Raw genomic sequence first — 21,830 nt, 5'->3', positions numbered from 1 at the left:
TGGAGGCTTCTGGGTTTTCTATGTAGAGTATCATGTCATTGGTGAAGAGGGAGAGTTTGACTTCTTCTTTGCCAATTTGAATGCCTTTAATGTCTTTTTGTTGTCTGATTGCTGAGGCTAGGACTTCTAGGACTATGTTGAATAGCAGTGGTGAGAGTGGACATCCCTGTCTTGTTCCTGATCTTAGGGGAAAGGCTCCCAGTGCTTCCCCATTGAGAATGATATTTGCTGTGGGCTTCTTGTAGATGGCTTTTAAGATGTCGAGGAAAGTTCCCTCTATCCCTACACTCTGAAGAGTTTTGATCAGGAATGGATGCTGTATTTTGTCAAATGCTTTCTCTGCATCTAATGAGAGGATCATATGCTTCTTGGTTTTTCTCTTGCTGATATGATGAATCACATTGATTGTTTTACGAGTGTTGAACCAGCCTTGTGTCCCGGGGATAAATCCTACTTGGTCATGGTGAATAATTTTCTTAATGTACTGTTGGATCCTGTTGGCTAGTATCTTGTTGAGAATTTTTGCATCCATGTTCATCAGGGATATTGGTCTGTAATTCTCCTTTTTGGTGGGGTCTTTGTCTGGTTTTGGAATTAAGGTGATGCTGGCCTCACAGAACGAATTTGGAAGTACTCCATCTCTTTCTATCTTTCCAAACAGCTTTCGTAGAATAGGTATGGTTTCTTCTTTAAACGTTTGATAGAATTCCCCTGGGAAGCCATCTGGCCCTGGACTCTTGTGTCTTGGGAGGTTTTTGATGACTGCTTCAATTTCCTCCATGGTGATTGGCCCGTTCAGGTTTTCTATTTCTTCCTGTTCCAGTTATGGTAGTTTGTGTTTTTCCAGGAATGCGTCCATTTCTTCTAGGTTGCCTAATTTATTGGCGTATAGCTGCTCATAATATGTTTCTAAAATCGTTTGTATTTCCTTGGTATTGGTGGTGATCTCTCCTTTTTCATTGATGGTTTTATTAATTTGATTCTTTTTTCTTTTTAATAAGGCTGGCTAGTAGTTTATCTATCTTATTAATTCTTTCAAAGAACCAACTCCTGTTTTTGTGGATCTGTTCTACAGTTCTTCTGGTCTCTATTTCATTGAGTTCTGCTTGAATCTTTATTAACTCTCTTCTTCTGCTTGGTGTAGATTTTATTTTCTGTTCTTTCTCCAGTTCCTTTAGGGGCAAGGTAGCTTGTGTATTTGAGTATTTTCCAACTTTTTGAGGGAGCCTTGTATTGCGATGTATTTCACTCGTAGGACTGCTTTTGCTATATCCCAAAGATTTTGGATGGTTGTAACTTCATTTTCATTAGTTTCCATGAATCTTTTTAATTCTTCTCTAATTTCATGGTTGGCTCATTCATCTTTTAGCAGGATATTCTTTAACCTCCATGTGTTTGAGTTTCTTCCAAATTTCTTCTTGCAATTGAGTTCTAGTGTCAAAGCATTGTGGTCTGATGTGCAGGGGACAATCCCAATCTTTTGGTATGGGTTGAGACCTGATTTGTGACCCAGTATGTGGTCTATTCTGGAGAAAGTTCCAAGTGCACTTGAGAAGGATGTGTATTTAGTTGCGTTTGGATGTAAAGTTCTGTAAATATCTGTGAAATCCATCTGGTCCAGTGTATCATTTAAAGGTCTTGTTTCGTTGGAGATGTTGTGCTTAGGAGCTGTATCATTGCAGAAAGTGCTGTGTTGAAGTCTCCTACTATTAGTGTATTCTTATCTAAGTATATCTTTACTTTGGTTACTAATTGATATACTTGGCAGCTCCCATATTCAGGGCATAAATATTCATGATTGTTAGGTCCTCTTGTGGATAGACTTGTTAAGTGTGATATAGTGTCCCTCTTCATCTCTTATTACTGTCTTTGGGGTAAACTAATTTATCTGATATGAGGATTGCTACCCCAGCTTTCTTTTGAGGACCATTTGAATGGTTAATGGTTCTCCAAAGTTTTATTTTTCAGACTGTAGGTGTCCTTAGGTCTAAAATGAGTCCCTTGTAGACAGCAAATAGATGGGTCTTGCTTTTTTATCCAGTCTGAAGTCTTGCATCTTTTGATGGGATCATTAAGCCCATTCACGTTCAGAGTTACTATTGAAAGATATGAATTTAATGTCATCATAATACCTATCCAGTCCCTGTTTTTGTGGATTATTTCTTTGGGCTTCCTCTTTCTTTTACAGGGTCCCCTTTAATATTTCTTGCAGCACTGCTTTGGCTCTTTCAGTTTCTGTTTATCTTGGAAGTTCTTTCTCTCTCCTTCTATTCTGAATGAGAGCCTTGCTGGATAAAGTATTCTTGGCTGCCTGTTCTTCTCATTGAGGACCCTGAATATATCCTGCCAGCCCTTTCTGACCTGCCAGGTCTCTGTGGAGAGGTCTGCTGTTAATCTAACATTTCTCCCCATATAAGTTAGGAATCTCTTGTCTCTCCCTGCTTTAAGGATTTTCTCTTAATTTTTGGAATTTGCAAGTTTCACTATTAAATGTCAAGGTGTTGAATGGTTTTTATTGATTTTGATGGGGAATCTCTCTATCTCCTCAATATGAATGCCTGTTTCCCTCCCCAAATTAGGGAAGTTCTCAGCTATGCTTTGTTCAAATATGCTTTCTGGCCCTCTGTCTCTCTTGGTGCTCTCTGGAACCCCAATTATATGCAGATTTTTCCTTCTGAGGTTATCATTTTTTTCCCCTAACCTTTCCTCAGGGTCTTTTCATTGTTTTTCCCTTTTTTCCTCAGTTTCCTTCCTTGTCATCAACTTGTCTTCTATGTCACTTACTCTTCCTTCTACCTCATTAACCCTTGTCGTTAGGACCTCCAGTTTGGGTTGCATCTCATTTATTTGATTTTTGATTTCAGCCTGATTAGATCTAAATTCTGCAGTCATGAAGTCTCTTGATTTCTTTATATTTTTTTTTTTTTCCAGAGCCACCAGTAGCTTTATAATAGTGCTTCTGATTTGGCTTTCTGACATTGAATTGTAATCCAAATTCTGTAACTCTGTGGCAGAGAGTACTGTTTCTGATTCTTTCTTTTGTGGTGAGTTCTTCTTTCTAGTCATTTTGCTCAGTGCAGAGTGGCTGTATGAGTGGGCTGCACCAAGAACATCAACGACGACCTATGTAGATTTCACCCTAGATGATTCTGCCAAGGTCAGATACCAGAAATTGAAAACAAAGATCAGACTGATATAAAACAAAAGGACAACTAAAGTGAAAAACAAATTTTAAAACAATGTAGTAAAAAAAAAATAAAAGGCCAAGAATCCCAAAGAAGAGAAAAAGAATAGGAAAAAAAAGAAAGAAAAAAGAGAAAAAAAAGAAGGGGTACTGGGAGTTGGTGGTGGTGACAAAGTTGTAGTGAAGGCAGAATGTCATCTACCTGATGGGTTCTAGAGGATGATCCTCTTGTTTCTGAATATATTAAGTTCTGTATATTAGAAGATGCTCAGTCCCAAATTTATGTAAACCAGAAATACTTGTAGAGCCCCAACATTGACCACCAAAACATAAATGAGATAAAAGAGGGGAGCAGAATGGGAATGAGGAATCTCACAGAATGAAGCAGCATGGTATAGCACTAGGTTCTGGGTGCATGCTGGTCATGTTTTAGAAGAATTAACGGAATTAACTTCTGCCATTGTAGATCAAAATGAGGCAGAGAAAACAAAAAACACACACAAAAGCATATCTTGTATATCTCCCAAAATTAATTTGAGTATGTTGAAGGGAATCTAGAAGTGGAAAATATATTTAGGATTTTTGTAATTGTAGAAATTGAAATTATGTAATTGTAGAAATATGAAAGTCAAAAAGGAAGAGTCTTCAAATTGAAGAGGTGATAAAATATTGTAGTTAAGGTGGGAAAGGAGAAAAAAATTGGAAACTTACAGTCTGATATAAAAACGAGTTGTAGGAGATCCCTGGGTGGTTCAGCGGTTTCACACCTCCCTTTGGCCGTTTGGCCTGGAGTCCCGGGATCGAGCCCCGGGTTGGGCTCCTGGTGTGGAGCCTGCTTCTCCCTCTGCCTGTGACTCTGCGTCTCTCTCTCTCTCTCTCTCTCTCTCTCTCTCTCTCTGTGTGTGTCTATCATAAATAAATAAAAATAAATGTTAAAAAAAAAACAAAAAAAACCTGAGTTGTACTGGAAAAAAGAAGAAAAAAAAATAGGAGGGGTAGCCTCTGGTTCTATATATTGTAAATCCCTTGACTTCCCCTGGAGCTTTCCAGTGCTGCTTGGTCAAGAACTTGCTCTTCTCCTGTCCTCTAGCTGGTCTGGGGGAGGGGCCTGCTGTGCTGATTCTCAGGTGTGTGCACCTGGGGGAGATGCCCTGACCCCTGCTGGGTGCTGGGCTCAGTGGGAACTGTTTACCCCATGAGGCCTCTGTTCTCTGGTGGCCTGCCTCTCCTAGTCACCCGGTGACACCAGGAAGAACAACAATACTGGCGGAGGCCATATCTCTAGCTCTGGAGTCAGCTCCCCACAGTAACTACCACAGTCTCCCAGTCCACACTGGCCTAGATGCTCCCGGGGAAGCGCAGATTCGCTGATCTTCACAGCTTGGGGGCACCCTGCAGCAGGAGCATCTTCGCTGTCCTGGAGGAGGCGCAGGATCCTGAGCTGTGTCCAATCGGAGCCCTGGCATCTGGGGCCTGTGTTGCTGGAATTGTGCTCCCAGGGCCACGACTCCTGAAGGCAGCAGGGTACAGACCCCTCCTTCTGGAGCCCCTGCCTGACTGACCGGCTTCTTCCCAAGGCCCCACCAGCTGCACATTCCAGCCCTTTACTGAGATCAGGGCACAGTCTGTGGCGCGCTTTACCTCAGGGCACACTTCCTCTATTAGTGACCTGGGAAACTGGAGGCTCCACTGCCCCTCTTGCGATTCTGCTCAGTTTCCTTGCTAAGTGCCATTCAGTCCCTCCAGGAGTAATCAGGTGAGGATTTTTTTAAAGTTCCTGCTTCTTGAGGGCTGGGCTTTCCTGTCCTGGAGGCTTTCGCTGGGCCTTAGCCCGGGTCCTCCCAGGGCCCTTTACCCACTTGATTCTTTTTTATTTTTTTCCACTTTCCTACCTCGTTAGAAGCAAAAATCCTTCTCTCTTTAAATCTCAGGTTGAATTCATAGGTTTTCAAGATGGTTTCAAAGTAATCTATGTAAGTTGGTGGGGCCAAGTGAGGTGAGGACCCCTACTCCTCCGCCATCTTCTCTAATACCAGGTTTGGACTTTATATTGCAAACAGAGAGGGGTCATTATGGGGTTTCAGGCCTGGGAGTGACAGATTAGATTTGGATTGGACTTAGTGGAGAAATGTGGATGGGGGATGGAGTGGCTGGAGGCACAGAAGCCAAGAATGCTTCTGTGGCAGCAATTTCAGCCAGATGTGATGTGGCCCTTGATTGCACTTGGAAGACGAGCCAAAAGGAAGAGTCCTTTTCAGCAGCTAAGGGAATAGGGGACACAAGAAGCATCTCAGCTGAGACCTCCTGAGAGTCTTTCTGGGGGTGCAGGGTGGTCATGTGGGGTAGCAAAAGGCTCTGGGGCTGCCAGCTTGAAGTATTCACATGATACAGGCCTGGCAGGCAAAGTGCTTAAATATTTATTACAAACAGAAATTGATGTTGGAGAACTAAATTCTCAAAAAGGAAATTGAAAGGAAAGGGAGGGTGGGCCTCTGAATTCCAATTTGTAGGGCCCGGCCTCTGCATGTTTCATCAACTACTTTGAGTGTGGTGGGACCAGATGTTCAGGATGAGAAGAGGTCCAGCTATTCACACTCCAATGCTCTACTTGGGAGCAGCTTATTATTCAGGGGCTGCATGAGGAAGGTCAGATGCAAAAATGCTTGAAAAAAGGAAGAGTGAATGAAATAGTGATGGACAGGGGGAGGACTTGTGTCAAGCTGCTGAAGGAATAATAGATATGAGAAGTGAGTTGAGAATTGAACATTAGAAAAAGGCAATGGAGTGTTTGGAAAGAGCATTGCCTATGAAATCAGCTAAGCCTTTATCCTTTTACTAGCCCTAAGAACTTGAGAAAATGTCTTAATGTCTCTGTGCTCAGTGAAGTACAAATAGTATAATCTAGAGCCATCATTATCATCATTATCATCATCACCATCATCACCACCATCACCTTCATCACTACCATCATATTTTCATTATCATCATCATCATCACCACCACCACCGTTATCATCACCATCACGATTGTTATTACCATCATCACTACCATCATCACCTCACCATCCTCACTATCATTACCACATCATCATCACTATCATCATTACCATCAAGATCACCATAATTATAACCACTATCATCACTGTCATCACCATCACAATCACCATCATCATCATCACTGTCACCATCATCATCATTATCACCACCCTTGTGATTATCATTGTGATTATTGCAATTATCATCATCATTATTATCATTTTGATCACATAATATGATCTATTTTTCAAAACAATGGTATCATTATAGAGTATTATCTATCTGTCCCCTTGCACAGTTGAAGAACCTGATATAGCTCTTAAGACATGGGGCATCATGTATGTGAGACAGATTGAGAATCCTTGCCTTGAGAGATATTTGGGACAAAAATGGTAGCTGTGTCTGCGGTGGACAAAAGAATGTATTTTGGGCATAGTCTTTATGGCCCCGAGGGGCCAGGTGCTGAGCTTCAAGACTCAGAGAGAAGATGTTAGGCCCAGCCTACCATGACAGTTATGTTCCTGTCTGTCTGAAGTAGAGGCAATGCCAGCGCTGTCTGGGACATAAGTGAAAGATGCATTCATTCATTTGTTTTGTGCTCATTCATTCCATCCAAATTTTTTGAAGCCCACTTCTTGGAGGGCACTATGCAGGTCAATGTGGGGGCCTAAAGATGGCTGCTACCTCCCTGCTGCCCAGTCCCCCAGGAAGGAGGCCTGTGTTCCCTCCCCTTGCATCAGAGCTGGCACGGGGCTGCTTTGACCAGCAGAGAGTGAAGGCAAGAAGGCCCAACCATGCAGAAAGCTTAGAGAAGGCTTGTATAGGGAGAAGGGGCCTGTTGCCTGGGGCCGGGGGGGGGTCCCACTGGAGCATGCTGCTCCATAGCCCAGTGTGAGGGCCAGGTCCCAGAGGACAGGTGCCTGGGTGAATTTTCCAAAGGAAGCCCTCCCACTTTCCCTTCCTCACCCCTGCACAGTTATGGGACCCTGAAAAATATTCCTTGTTTTGGTTTGCATTCCCAATTTCTGACTAGAAATTTGTAAGATATGAAAAGGTATAAAGAAAAAGTAGAAACCATCTGTAATTCTCCCACTCAGAAATAACTCTTATTATAGCCTGATAATTTCCTTCTTACTCTTCAAGAATCATTCTTTTGAGATAAAGACTGTAGGCTCCCCAAGAGCAGAGAACAGGAATTCCCACATGCTTGGGAAAAGTGCTGATCCCAGTGGCCTTGTGGGCTGTACAGTGCACTTACCGACCCCTCTGTGCCTCAGTTTATTCCTCTGAAATGGGGATAATAGGAGTCATTACTTTATAGGCTGTCTTTGAAGCATTCATCATCCTGCTAAAATTGAGCTGGGGTCACAGGGAACGCTGTGAGCATTGGTACTTGTATGACTCTGCTGAGAGCCGATGTCTACCAGGCCCTCATGGAGGTCAGTGCACAGTGCCCCTTCTCTGGAACTGGGAGTGCCATACCTCGGCCCCAGGAGAGGCACATGGCCAAAGACTGAATGCCCCGGGGGAGTCCCACACTTCCAAGCAGTCTGCGCTTGAGGTCTTGCCCCCCATCAGGGTGAGACTGACTTTATCTGAGGTCACCTTGAGTTGGCCTTTGAGCTTCCCGGAAAACTCACCTAAGACATTTTATTTTGACATCCATATACATCTGAGCTCTGCTTCTAGGAGATACAACCCAAGACAGTCGTATTAGCTTCTTGTGTCTGCTCTAACAAATTACGACATACTTGAAACGACTGAAAACAAAACAGACTTAGTAGTTTACAGTTCTGCAGGTCAGATGCCTGCCATCAGCTTCACTGGTTTTTAAGGCATCACTACAGCTGGGGTCCTAGTGGAGGCTCCAGGAAAGAATCCCTTCCCTCGCATTTTCCAGTGTCCACAGGCCACCACTCTTAAGCTTGTGACCCTTCTTCCATCTTCACTGCTCATCCTCCAACCTCTGCTTCTGTCACCAAGTCTCTGATTCTTCCCATGGTTTCATTAGGCTCCATCTACAATCTGAATAATCTCCCATCTCAAGGTTCTTAACTTCATCATACCTGTACAGTCCCTTCTGCCACGGGAGGTAACATTCTTGGGTTCTAGAGATAAAAACAAGGACATCTTTCAGAGTCTTTGCTCACTGGCCTCCAGCAACAGTTGTTACTATCAAAGGTCTCCTTCCTGGCTGTGTGGATAAGGGCACTGCAGGAGCCAGGGAAGGGCAGAGGCCAATGCCTTAACGCAGGGGTCCAGGGCAAGCTTTGAGCTGTACTGTATGCTCTTCCTCCTCCGCACCAAACATGAAACAAGTTCCTCCCTGCACCAACCCTCCAGCGGCTCTTATCCCTCGCGGAAAACCCCAGGCCTTGCTCATGCCTGCTTTTGCCCCACTGGTCACTTGCAGTTCCCTGAACATTCCAATCACACCTCTGCCCAGGTCTTGGTACACACTATTCCCTCTGCCAGACACTCATCCCCAGACTTCTGCACTTCTTTCAAGTGTTGGCTCAAGATTATGTGATGGACGCGTCCTCTCTGACTAACCTCTTTGACCTGGCCCCACCCTCACTTGTACTCTGCTTTGTTTTTCTTCTTGACACTTTGGTGCAGCTGACTAGGTTTATTTGGTTATTTGTTTTGCTTCTGTCATCCTAGAATAGAAACTGCTGAGGTCAGGGACTTTGCAACTCTGGTGCCTAAAACACTATAAATCTAGGTAAATAACAAATGAATGAGTGAATGAGTGAATGCATGAATGAATGAATGTCAGATGCCTTGGAGAAAATTCTGGTTTGGGATTCCTGCTTCAAATCATCTGGTTGCCTCTCTGCTCCCTGGAGCTCACAGCTTACTGGGAAAGGTGCCATGTGCCCCCTCCTGGAATTGATCCCAATGTGCTTGGGGAAGGGGATGGTGTCTGCCCACCCAGGAAGAAGAAATGACTCTTTTTAAAACCAGGTGGCATCAGCACCTCTACTGTGAGACTCCTGGGGCCTGCAGACATTATATGCTTCTCAATGACCTTGGACCTGAAGGGAAAAACACACTCTGCAAATATGCTCTCACAGACTTAAAGTCTACATTTAAATGAGCTCATGGGAACTGACACTGCCATTAGTCTGTAATTTGTTTCTCAAAATTCTTCTATTTTAAGAAATTAATCAGGAGGAGAAGAGGATGAGAAACAAAAGGGAGGGCAGGGCTGGGAGGGAATTTCTGTCCCAAAGGCAGACAGAGTCAGGGGTGGGCGGTGTAGGCGGTGTGGGGGAGGAGTGGGGGGAGAGGGAGGGGAGTTGGGAGGTGAGAGATTGTTGAAGTCCATGATTTCTGGTCTTTTCCTCCCCATGCTTGCTGTGGATATTTCTAGCTGGGAATATCATTACCGCTAGTACTGCGTGGAGGCCACGGTGTCCATGAGGCTCTCACTGGCACTCACTGCACACAGGGACCAGCCTAACCTGTGCAGCACGAGGAGGCTTGGCAGAGCCCACTCCCTAGCAAATATGAGAGGAGCTTCTCACACTCCTGCTGCCCCCTGGTCATGTGGCAATGCTCCTGGAGGGCTGGTTGGGCCCTCCAAACAGAGGGCAGAGGGTCCTCAGATGAGCCGGGGTCAGGCTTTTCTGGTGGATATGTACACCCTCAGGTGTGAGCAGCTACTAGTTCTTGACAGCTCCCACATTTGGCCCTGGAAACTGATCCATTGGCTTCAATTGACCTTAGGCTCATTTCCATTACAAAGAGTCACCAGGGTGAGTGGTAGCAGGTGCTTACTTGTGGATGGGTGGTACATCACTGCTGAAGGAGGAGGGACTGAGCCCTTAGTTGGTATATTTGGGTTGAATGCTGTTTGGGCTAAGAATATAGTAAGTGCAAAGGCCCTGAGGAGATAAGTTCCCGGCTTGTTTGAGGAGCAGCAAGGAACCCAGAGTGGAGTGAAGTTGGGAGAGAAGGATGTGGATGTAGTCAGAGGCCTGAATAGGATGCAACAGATGGGGCCTTGCAGAAAACTGTGGGGACTTTGCCATCACTTTGAGACAGCGGCAATGGAGCTCAGAGTGAGGAGGGCCTGGCCTGACCTACCCTGTGGAAAGATCCCTCTGGTGATGTGCTGGGGGAAGACTTGTCAGGGGCCGGGGTTGGGGGAAGTACAGCTATATGTTAGGAGGCAGGAGATGAGGATGAGCTTGGACCACGATGTCAGCAGGCAGGGCAGGCTCAGAGAGGTGACTGGATCCAGGTTTATGTTGTTGGAAAGGCGGAGCCTGGGCTTTGTTGCTGTGGGATGAGGAGTGGGAGAGGAAAGTGTTAGCCACAGCTAATGGCAGTTGTGTCAGAGGTGAATTGAGAGGGGGGTGTAGAGGACAATGGTGTATAATGGGGTGGGTGTGTGCATTCCTGGGCTGTTCAAGCGGGCTGTCATAGCAGGTGAGGCCTGCCCAAGTTGACAGAGTCAGGGAGAAAGAAGGATGAGTTTACCCTAGGGGACTGTGTGCAGGCACCTGTTTCTGGTTCCCTTCTTGGTGACCCAGCTGCCCAGGGCCTCTTGACTGAGCAGCTCTGAGCCTCACTTGCTGAGGGGTCAGGCTGCTCGAAGCTCTGAGACTTGGAATCACTTAGAATCACTGGATTTCCCATTACCTCCATCAGGGCTCTCTGCAGCCCAAGCCTTGGTGGTGGTAACTCTGCTCATAAACAGGGCCCCCACACTGTGCTCAGGGGAGCTGGAACACAGGCTCCCTCATCCCTGAGGGCCCCAGCCCTCCAGTCAGCTCTACCTTCACTCATATTGCCCAGACCCATGGTGTGCTATGTTCAGCTCTGGGCAGGTCTAGAAGTGAGTTTTACACTGAGGACAAACACAGGCTTTGACTCTGCTACTGGCATGTAGGAGCGTGTCCTCTTGCTCTGTGGCCAGTCTGGACCCTCTGTAGCATTGAGGTCACAGGGACCCTTCTTCACCCCTGACTGCTCAGATCAATCTGGGCCTTAGTTTGTCTTAGATTTGCACCACATATTACTTCTAAGGTTTTTCCCTTGAAGCTTTGGGTTGCTTTTTCATTGTTATTGTTGCTATCATTTTTTAGTTTTTGTGTATCTTTGTTTTACCTCAAGACTTAAAAGCTTTTCAGTGTTTCTCTAAAGGCCCCTCTTGTGCCCTTCTCCCCTCAGCCTTGTGGTCCTGGGGGCTTGTCCTGTCCTGCAGCTCAGTGGTCCTCCTGAGTCACCTCCATCTTTCTTTTAGATTGGATGCAGTATTATCTGGTCCTTGTCTTCATATTTCCTGGTTTCACTCTCACTTTGTTGGACTCTATTATGAATAACTTCCTAAAAACATGGGTTTTATATAGAGTTTTATATCGAGTTAAATTTTTTAATTATTGCATTTCTAAAAAGATTTTGCTTTCACATTTTCTGATAATTTGGCTAGGTGAAGAATTGTACACCTGTACAAAGCATTTCTGCTTAGATCTTTGCAGAAACCCTCCATTGCCGTCTGGAAATCATGATGTCTGATGTTATTGGAATAGTTGGAATGTTTATGGGTGATAAACATTGTCTTGAGCAGCTCTAAGCCTCACTTGCTAAAGAGTCAGGACAAAAAAGCAAAACATTGATAATGTTTTGTCTTTTTGTCTTTTGCTCAAAAGACTAAAAGAATTCTTTTGTCCTTTGACTCCAACAAATTTTCCTCTTAATTTTAGATAACTTCCCCCCCTTCATTTTCTTCTGCCCTTTTCAAACTTATACTGGTCAGTTGTTGGAGCTTCTGGATTGATTCCCTATATGATTGATCATTATTTCTAGTGTTTCCTTCTATACTGTAGATAATATTTTTGTTTTTGTCTTTCTACTAAATTGTTCATTTTGGCAATGTGCATAGTAGTCATGAGAATTTTCTTGTTCTCTGATTTTTAATTTATTTTTATTATTTTTTAAAGATTTATTTATCTATTTCTAGATAAGAGGGAGGGAGAGAGAGAGAGTGCTAGCAGGGAGAAGGGAAGAGAGAGAGACAGAAAGAGAGAGAGAGAGAGAGAGAGAGAATCTCAAGCAGACTCCCCTCTGAGTGTAGGGCCTGATGTGAGGCTCCATCTCAGAACCCTGAGATCATGACCTGAGCCAAAATCAAGAGTCAGATGCTTAACCAATTGAACCATCCAGGTGCCCCCAATTTTTGATTTTTTATGATAGCCTGTTCTGTGGATGCCTTCCTTATCACATCCAATTTCTCCAGAACACTAATTGGGTATCTCTTCCTAAAGTTATTTATGGAAATTTGCTTACTGAGTGATAACTGTTTTGTTTGGGACTGCCCCTCCTCTTTACTATATATATCTTTACTACTCCCCTTTCTTTTCTATGCTTTCTTCATGAGTTATGGTCCTGGGACCATTCATGTTTGAGAACCAGGCACACAGGCTGCCTGGAAGCTGAGTTTTGGGAACTGCAAGCCCATGGTCAGAAATCCCTTTAGATGACATTGGCCATTATTTGGGGACATGTTCAAGACATAAAGGCTGTTGTCGGGTGCTAGCCTGCCCCCTTGGTTCTCAGCAGCATGTGACACAGCTGGCCACTCCCAGGTCACTGTCCTCTTGGCTCTTTGCCTACCTCCAAGGCCACTTTTACTATCTGCTCTCCTGGCCTCTCTTCATCTTCCTGACCCAGAAGTGTTGGAGGCCCTGGGACTACATCCTGGTTCTTTTGTCTCTTCCATCTTTACTCACTCTCTACAGGGTCTCATTCAAGTTCATGGTTTTGAGAAATAGATACATGCTGATACCTCTGAAGTATTATTTGGAATTCTTTGGAATTCTTCACAGAGCCTCATGTGCCCCATCCTGTTCAGAGCCTCTGAGCACATCCCCTATCTTCCTCTTCCTTGACCTCATTCTGCTCTGGATTCTTTACTCCTTCTCAAGTAAGTCAGGAGCATGTCCCCTCAGGGCCTTTGCATTTGCTATTCTTAGCCCAAACAGCACTCAACCCAAATATATCACTCAGGGCTCATTCCCTACCTCCTTCAGCAGGAGTGAGGTATGTATCACCCACCCATAAGAAAGTACCCTGGTGACTCTTTGTAATGGAAATGATCCTAAGGTTAATTGAAATCAGTGGATCAGTTTCCAGTGCAAAATACGGGAGCTGTCAGGAACTAGCACCCTGACTGTATCTCCCCTTGCTCCCACTATAGAGGCAGAGCTGGGAGGAGAAAGGGGGCTATACTGGCTGGTCCTGGGCCATGCAAAGGAGGCCCTATGGATGTAGATGGGAAATGGGCAGAATGTTGATTTGCATAAGCAAATGGGAAGATTGGTTTTAGTTTTCTCCTGAAGGGAAAGAGGTGGTGGAGAGTCTGGAGGGAAAAGTCTTAGCATGGCATGGCCTAACCAAAGACAACATTTCAGTCCAGGAATGTGTACTGTGCCATGGCAAGAGGTTTGTGAGCAATCATGGGGGATATTCCTGTATTCCCTTTCAGTCATGGCCAGGTGATGATTATAAACAGCAACATAACTCAGAAATAAGAGAAAAGAATTCAGTGGGAGGAGGCAGACCAAGCTTCTGAGGGCTAGGAATCTGAAAACCCCTTAGAATTTCCCAGGAATACTGAGGAGGCTTTAGATATTCAATGGAGTCTGTCTTCCATAGACAGAAGCATCAGGGAGATCTCAGCTGATGTGGCAGCAGTGTCCCACCTCCAGCAAATGTCCAGCCCTTGGTTCCAAGGTTCTGGGAATATGTTATTTCCTGTGGGAAAGGCACTTTGTAGGTGTGATTTAGTTAAGGCTCTTGAGATGGGGCGATTGTCCTGGATTATCCAGTTTCATCAAATCTAAGTCCTTTAAAAAGTAGGAAAGGAAGATGGAGGAGGAAGGTCAGCAAGATACAACATTAAAAGGACAGGGCTTGCCCTTGATGGTTTGATACGGGAAGGGGGCTGTGAGCTGAAGGCTGTGGGCAGCCTCTAGAAGTTTGCAGCCAGCAAGAAAATGGGGACCTCAGTCCTACAACCACAAGGAAACTGATGCTCCCTTGGTTAATTGCCAGTAAGAAAACTGCCTTACCAATACCTTGATTTCTGTGCAGTGGACTTCTGATCTTCAGAACTAGAAGATAATGAATTTCTGTTGTCTTAGGCTACTGAAGTTGTGGTAATTTGTTCCAGTTGTGTGCAGTAAAGGATTAGCTCTGTAGGCCAGGGTTGTTTAGGACTAGTCCTTCCCAGCTCCTGGGGCATAACTTCTGAGCTCTTAGAATATCCTGCTGGATAAAAGGGTCTTTGTATATCTGAGTGAGGCTTTGGGCAATGCCAGACAGTTCATGCAAACAATGTGATTTAAGGCTGTCTCAGTCTGCTCAGGCTGCTATAACAAAGAATCAGGGCTGGGCAGCTTGAACAAAAGAAAGTTGTTATTTCATATTCTGGAGGCAAGATCAAGGTATTGGCAGGTGTAGTTTCTCCTGAGGCCTCTCTCCTTGACATGCAGATGGGCACCTTCTTGCTGTGTCTTCACAGTCTTTCTTTTGTATTTACATTTCCCTTGGTGTCTCTGTGTGCCCCAATTTTCTTTTATAAGAACACTGGTCAGATTGAATGAGGGCCACCCTAATGGCCTCATTGAACTTAATCACATCTTTATTTTTATTTTTTTAATTTCTAAAAGATTTTATTTATTTATTCATGAGACAGAGAGGGAGAGGCAGAGACATAGGCAGAGGGAGAAACAGGTTCCCTGCAAGGAGCCCGATGTGGGACTCAGTCCTAGGATGCCAAGATCATGCTGTAAGCCAAAAAGCAGATGCTCAACCAGTAGGCTACCCAGGTGTCCCTTAATCACATCTTTAAAGTCTCCATATCCAAATATAGTCACATGCCAAGGTGCTGGGGGTCAGGGTTTCAGCATAAAAAATTTGGGGTGGGGGTAGAATGCAATTCATCCCAAACAATGATGAGTGCTTGGGAAATCCCTCGGTGGCTCAGTGGGTTTAGCTCCTGCCTTTGGCCCAGGATCCTAGAGTCTGGGGATCGATCCCTGCATGGGACCTGCTTCTCCCTCTGCCTGTGTCTCTGCCTCTCTCTCTCTCTCTCTCTCTCTCTCTTTCTCTGTGTCTGTCATGAATAAATAAATAAATAAATCTTTAAAAAAAAACAACAAAACAACGAGGAGTGCTTGTTTTTCTTTACCTAGGCCCTGAGGCACACTGTGTATAGTTTGGCTGCTGGGTGGCTGGAGACTGAGTCATTATGGTCATTCACATGGGCTCTCCACGCCTGTGTGACTAACCCCCAGAAAACACTATGGATCGCCACACTGCAGACATGTAGTCACATATCCTTGCTGGGAGACCTAAGTACTGTCCATGTGACCCCACTGGGAGGGAACACTAACTGCTCTCTCCTGAGCCACCTGTGTGCCTTTTCCCTTTGCTGCTTTCATCCTATCACTGCAACACACCATAACTATGAGTACAAAACTGTGAGTTTTGTGAGTCTTATTGACTTGTCAACTTAGAGATGTCCTGGGAACCTCTCAGTAGTAGAAGCAATAGAAAACTAATACATTTTAATAACAAAGGCAGGTTGTGAAATGAATCAAGCTGCAGTGGTAACACTACTTAATCAGTTAAAATGTTACCTTCCCCAGAGGCCTCTGTGTGTGAGTAGGGGTCTAGGCCTTCATTGGCTTGAATGAATGAATGGTGGTGTAAAGCGGTTCTGGTCATTTAGCAGAGTTGGTAGGGATTTCCCTCCTGGTGGAAGCCACTGTCATACCTCCCATGACCAGCTAGATTCCTGCTGTATGTTTTTCTTGTAAGGAAATATGTTCTAAAAAGAATCTTAATCTGATTCTGTGAGAAGGGCCTGAAACTCCCTTCCTGAGGAGTCTTGAAGCTGAATGGCCAATGGCATCAAGATTGTGGCTGTCCTGCCAGCATCAGGGATGCTTGGGAAGAGAATCAGTGTCTGTAGTACTGATCCCCACTGTCTCTTTGCAGTTCCTGGGAACAGTGGCAACATCACTTTCCTGCTAGTTCTGTCAGGCCTGGTGGGTGAACTGTGTGTGAGCTGAGATGTTTCTCTGCCATGGGCTCATGAGTATTGAAGGCTTCCACCTGGGAGACTACACAGCACAACTGCCCTGCTGCTCCTCAGCCATCTGCATTTTGTAGCATCTACCTCTTTTGCTCCCTGTGCCTTTTCTCTCCTCCCTTCTAGTTGGCTTATGGAGGCCCCTTTGCTCTGCTATGCCTGGAAGCGGTAGCTCTGAATCACTCCTGATCGCAGATATTCTCAGGTTTGCCACACATCATGCAGCCTGGATGTTAAAAAAAAAATCAAGTTAAAGTGAGCATGCCACAGAGTCATGGGATAACAAAACAAACAGGACTTTGCAGATATCTGTATGTAGGCAAAGGGACACTGAGCAGGACAATAGAGCTTGAGAAGTTAACAATGTGGGACAGTTCACAGAAGGAGTGCTGCCTTCACAGACCTTCCCAAAAGTAGTGCTGAGGGCTAGGAATGTGTGAGGAGGGAGTGGGGGGAATGTGGGAGCATCTCCCCAGGAAGGAGGGTCAAAGATCCAGTGTGTGAAAATGTGCTGCTCATTAGGAACACACAGCCTGGCCGACCACACAGTCAGCTGCTCTCCTTGGAGACAGAGGGATAGTCTGTGCCATGCCATGTACTGTCCCCAGTGGGCCCTCAGCTCTGCTGAATAGATTCCTTCCAGCTGGGTAGCCTGCCCCAGGAGGCTACACTGACCTTGAGGTCCTGGAAGATTTCTGCTCCTATGGCAGGACCTCTTGGTCTGCTGTTTTTCTCCTGTGTTCCCCCAACTTCTTTGATTCTCAGGAAGAGAAGGAAACAAGCAAGCATTGAGTGACAGGCCCTGCAAGGGTGACTTGGCACAAGGGTCCTTTCTGATCTCAGCAATGTGGTGACATCACCATGGTACTGATAAGCTGCTGAGGATCAAAGAGTATTAGGGGAACCCAGCCAGAGTGGGCTTGTTTTGTCTGCTCCAAAGTGCCTTCCTGAATGTTCTGGCGCCTAAGAGGCCCCTGCTGTCCCCTTTGGGGTCTGGGAGCTGAGGTAGTCAGGCTGCTGCAGAGATTTTCCCTCCCCTGGAGGGAAAGAGCTGCCTGCCTGGGGGAACTGGAGTTGTACACCTCTCTGCCCTCCTCCCCTGTGGCCTTCCTGGGACTCCTTTGGGAGGAGCCCTCCCTATGCAAGCAGTGTAGTGTTTCCCTGGGCCCATGAGCTGAGCTTCCCTTCTTACTCTGGAGCAGTAGGTTTGTAGCTATAAGACTCTCTAGGCTCAGGTCGCTGGTACTGGCCCTGCCTAGAAGGGGCCTAGTCTAGCCCCTGCTGCCCTTCTAGTACTTCCTGCTCTCTTCCCCAGAACTTCCCTGCTCTTCTACCTGTGGAGGCTGAGAAAATTAAGGCTATTCCACCTAAAGTTCAGTGTTAGCACAAGTACAGCAATCTCAGGCCCCTGTGAATAAGAGCTGAACTTTACCTTACTTCAATTGGGGCGGGGGGGAGGGGCAGCTTAACGCCCTAGAAAGCCCATATTAGAATGAGAACAGCTCAATATCAGTGGCAGGAAGCCCCGTATTAGAATGAGAACAGAGCTCAATGCCTTTGAAAGCCCCATATCAGAATGTAAACAGAACTTAAGGAATTGCTCCAGCCCTTCTGGAGGTCCCTTAGACCAGCCCTTAAAACTAAGCTGAAACCCACCTCGGGGTTCAAGTCCCTGCTCCGCTGTGTCAGGTATACTTGGACCCAAGCTCGAGCTTATTAATAAACCCTTGTGTACTTGCATCCGTATCGGCTCCTTGGTGGTTTCTCGGATTCGCAATCTTGGGCACAACACTACCCAGCCACCATCTCTAGAAAATTAGCCAGGTGTCCCAGGAAGGAACCCCAGCATGCCACCCTCTGTGGACCCATCTGACCTTCCTACATTCCTTCTCAGGTATAGTTCTTCCAGGCCTGGGCCCATGGCTCTTCTGATGTAAGTGGCCTTTCTCTCACCTATGAACCTGGGCCCAGTTACCCATGCTGTATAACTAGCTTCCAACTTTAGTGGCATATGACCCCCATTAGTTATGTTCACAATTTTATGGATAGCACACAGTGGGGATGGCCTGTCTCTGTTCCATGATGGCTGGGGCTGGTTGAGGGGACTTGAAGATGGGAGCTGAAGTTACTGAAGAGCAGTTGCTCACATAGCTGGTAGGTGATGCAGCTGTTAGCTCAGGCCCGAGCTGGGGCTGCTGGTTGCAATGTGCATATGGCGACTCATGTGGTTTGCCTGGGATTCCTCACAACATGGTGCTCAGGTTCCATCTGGCTCCGGGTGGAAGAGGTGTTGCCTTTATGACCTATCTTGAGGTCATAAGAGGTTGTAGCAACATTTTTATTTATTTTATTTTATTTTTTTATAATAAATTTTATTTTATTTATTTTATAATAAATTTATTTTTTATTGGTGTTCAATTTACCAACATACAGAATAACACCCAGTGCTCATCCCGTCAACTGCCCCCCTCAGTGCCCGTCACCCATTCACCCCCAACCCCCACCCTCCTCCCCTTCCATCATCCCTAGTTCATTTCCCAGAGTTAGGAGTCTTTATGTTCTGTCTCCCTTTCTGATATTTCCCACGCATTTCTTCTCCCTTCCCTTCTATTCCCTTTCACTATTATTTATATTCCCCAAATGAATGAGAACATACACTGTTTGTCCTTCTCCGATTGACTTACTTCACTCAGCATAATACCCTCCAGTTCAATCCACATTGAAGCAAATGGTGGGTATTTGTCGTTTCTAATGGCTGAGGAATATTCCATTGTATACATAGACCACATCTTCTTTATCCATTCATCTTTCAATGGACACCAAAGATCCTTCCACAGTTTGGCTATTGTGGACATTGCTGCTAGAAACATCGGGGTGCAGGTGTCCCGGTGTTTCATTGCATCTGTATCTTTGGGGTAAATCCCCAGCAGTGCGATTGCTGGGTCGTAGGGCAGGTCTATTTTTAACTCTTTGAGGAACCTCCACACAGTTTTCCAGAGTGGCTGCACCAGTTCACATTCCCACCAACAGTGTAGGAGGGTTCCCTTTTCTCCGCATCCTCTCCAACATTTGTGGTTTCCTGCCTTGTTAATTTTCCCCATTCTCACTGGTGTCAGGTGGTATCTCATTGTGGGTTTGATTTGTATTTCCCTGATGGCAAGTGATGCAGAGCATTTTCTCATGTGCATGTTGGCCATGTCTATGTCTTCCTCTGTGAGATTTCTCTTCATGTCTTTTGCCCATTTCATGATTGGATTGTTTGTTTCTTTGGTGTTGAGTTTAAGAAGTTCTTTATAGATCTTGGAAACTAGCCCTTTATCTGATACGTCATTTGCAAATATCTTCTCCCATTCTGTAGGTTGTCTTTGAGTTTTGTTGACTGTATCCTTTGCTGTGCAAAAGATTCTTACCTTGATGAAGTCCCAATAGATCATTTTTGCTTTTGTTTCTTTTGCCTTCGTGGATGTATCTTGCAAGAAGTTACTGTGGCCGAGTTCAAAAAGGGTGTTGCCTGTGTTCTCCTCTAGGATTTTGATGGAATCTTGTCTCACATTTAGATCTTTCATCCATTTTGAGTTTATCTTTGTGTCTGGTGGAAGAGAGTGGTCTAGTTTCATTCTTCTGCATGTGGATGTCCAAATTTCCTAGCACCATCTATTGAGGAGACTGTCTTTCTTCCAGTGGATAGTCTTTCCTCCTTTATTGAATATTAGTTGACCATAAAGTTCAGGGTCCACTTCTGGGTTCTCTATTCTGTTCCATTGAACTATGTGTCTGTTTTTGTGCCAGTACCACACTGTCTTGATGACCACAGCTTTGTAGTACAACCTGATATCTGGCATTGTGATGCCCCCAGCTATGGTTTTCTTTTTTAAAATTCCCCTGGCTATTCGGGGTCCTTTCTGATTCCACACAAATCTTAAAACAATTTGTTCTAACTCTCTGAAGAAAGTCCATGGTATTTTGATAGGGATTGCATTAAATGTGTAAATTGCCCTGGGTAGCATTGACATTTTCACAATATTAATTCTGCCAATCCATGAGCATGGAATATTTTTCCATCTATTTGTGTCTTCCTCAATTTCTTTCAGAAGTGTTCTATAGTTTTTAGGGTATAGATCCTTTACCTTTTTGGTGAGGTTTATTCCTAGGTATCTTATGCTTTTGGGTGCAATTGTAAATGGGATTGACTCCTTAATTTCTCTTTCTTCAGTCTCATTGTTAGTGTATAGAAATGCCATTGATTTCTGGGCATTGATTTTGTATCCTGCCACGCTACCAAATTGCTGTTTGAGTTCTAGCAATCTTGGAGTGGAGGCTTCTGGGTTTTCTATGTAGAGTATCATGTCATCGGCGAAGAGGGAGAGTGACTTCTTCTTTGCCAATTTGAATGGCTTTAATGTATTTTTGTTGTCTGATTGCTGAGGCTAGGACATCTAGTACTATGTTGAATAGCAGTGGTGAGAGTGGACATCCCTGTCTTGTTCCTGATCTTAGGGGAAAGGCTCCCAGTGCTTCCCCATTGAGAATGATATTTGCTGTGGGCTTTTCATAGATGGCTTTTAACATGTTGAGGATGTTCCCTCTATCCCTACACTCTGAAGAGTTTTGATCAGGAATGGATGCTGTATTTTGTCAAATGCTTTCTCTGCATCTAATGAGAGGATCATATGCTTCTTGGTTTTTCTCTTGCTGATATGATGAATCACATTGTTTGACGGGTGTTGAACCAGCCTTGTGTCCTGGGGATAAATCCTACTTGGTCATGGTGAATAATTTTCTTAATGTGTTGTTGGATCCTATTGGCTAGTATCTTGTTGAGAATTTTTGCATCCATGTTCATCGGGGATATTGGTCTGTAATTCTCCTTTTTGGTGGGGTCTTTGGTTTTGGAATTAAGGTGATGCTGGCCTCATAGAACGAATTTGGAAGTACTCCATCTCTTTCTATCTTTCCAATCAGCTTTAGGAGAATGGGTATGGTTTCTTCTTTAAAAGTTTGATAGAATTCCCCTGGGAAGCCATCTGGACCTGGACTCTTGTGTCTTGGAAGGTTTTGATGACTGCTTCAATTTCCTCCCTGGTTATTGGCCTGTTCAGGTTTTCTATTTCTTCCTGTTCCAGTTTGGTAGTTTGTGGCTTTCCAGGAATGCGTCCATTTCTTCTAGATTGCCTAATTTATTGGCATATCGCTGTTCATAATATGTTTTTAAAATCGTTTGTATTTCCTTGGTGTTGGTAGTGATCTCTCCTTTCTCATTCATGATTTTATTAATTTGAGTCTTTTCTCTCTTCTTTTTAATAAGGCTGGCTAATGGTTTATCTATATTATTAATTCTTTCAAAGAACCAACTCCTGGTTTTGTTGATCTGTTCCTCAGTTCTTCTGGTCTATATTTCATTGAGTTCTGCTCAAATCTTTATTAATTCTCTTCTTCTGGGTGTAGGATCTATTTGCTGTTTTTTCTCTAGCTCCTTTATGTGTAAGGTTAGCTTTTGTATTTG

The 21,830-nt window shown here is 44.7% G+C and overlaps 1 long non-coding RNA gene across 1 annotated transcript; it reads right to left on the bottom strand.

Annotated features, from left to right (window-relative positions):
- Positions 1 to 7,913: 7,913 nt before the first annotated feature.
- On the bottom strand, positions 7,914 to 17,098 carry LOC111091130. Its single transcript, XR_005373775.1, has 3 exons — positions 17,003 to 17,098; positions 16,415 to 16,553; positions 7,914 to 8,327 (listed from the first exon to the last, which is right to left on the bottom strand). It is a non-coding gene; the product is annotated as an uncharacterized LOC111091130 (long non-coding RNA).
- Positions 17,099 to 21,830: the final 4,732 nt, after the last annotated feature.

The sequence above is a fragment of the Canis lupus genome, chromosome 19 (genome assembly GCF_011100685.1).
Source record: "Canis lupus familiaris isolate Mischka breed German Shepherd chromosome 19, alternate assembly UU_Cfam_GSD_1.0, whole genome shotgun sequence".
Taxonomy (NCBI): domain Eukaryota; kingdom Metazoa; phylum Chordata; class Mammalia; order Carnivora; family Canidae; genus Canis; species Canis lupus.
This window is presented reverse-complemented; position numbering and strand designations above follow the sequence as displayed.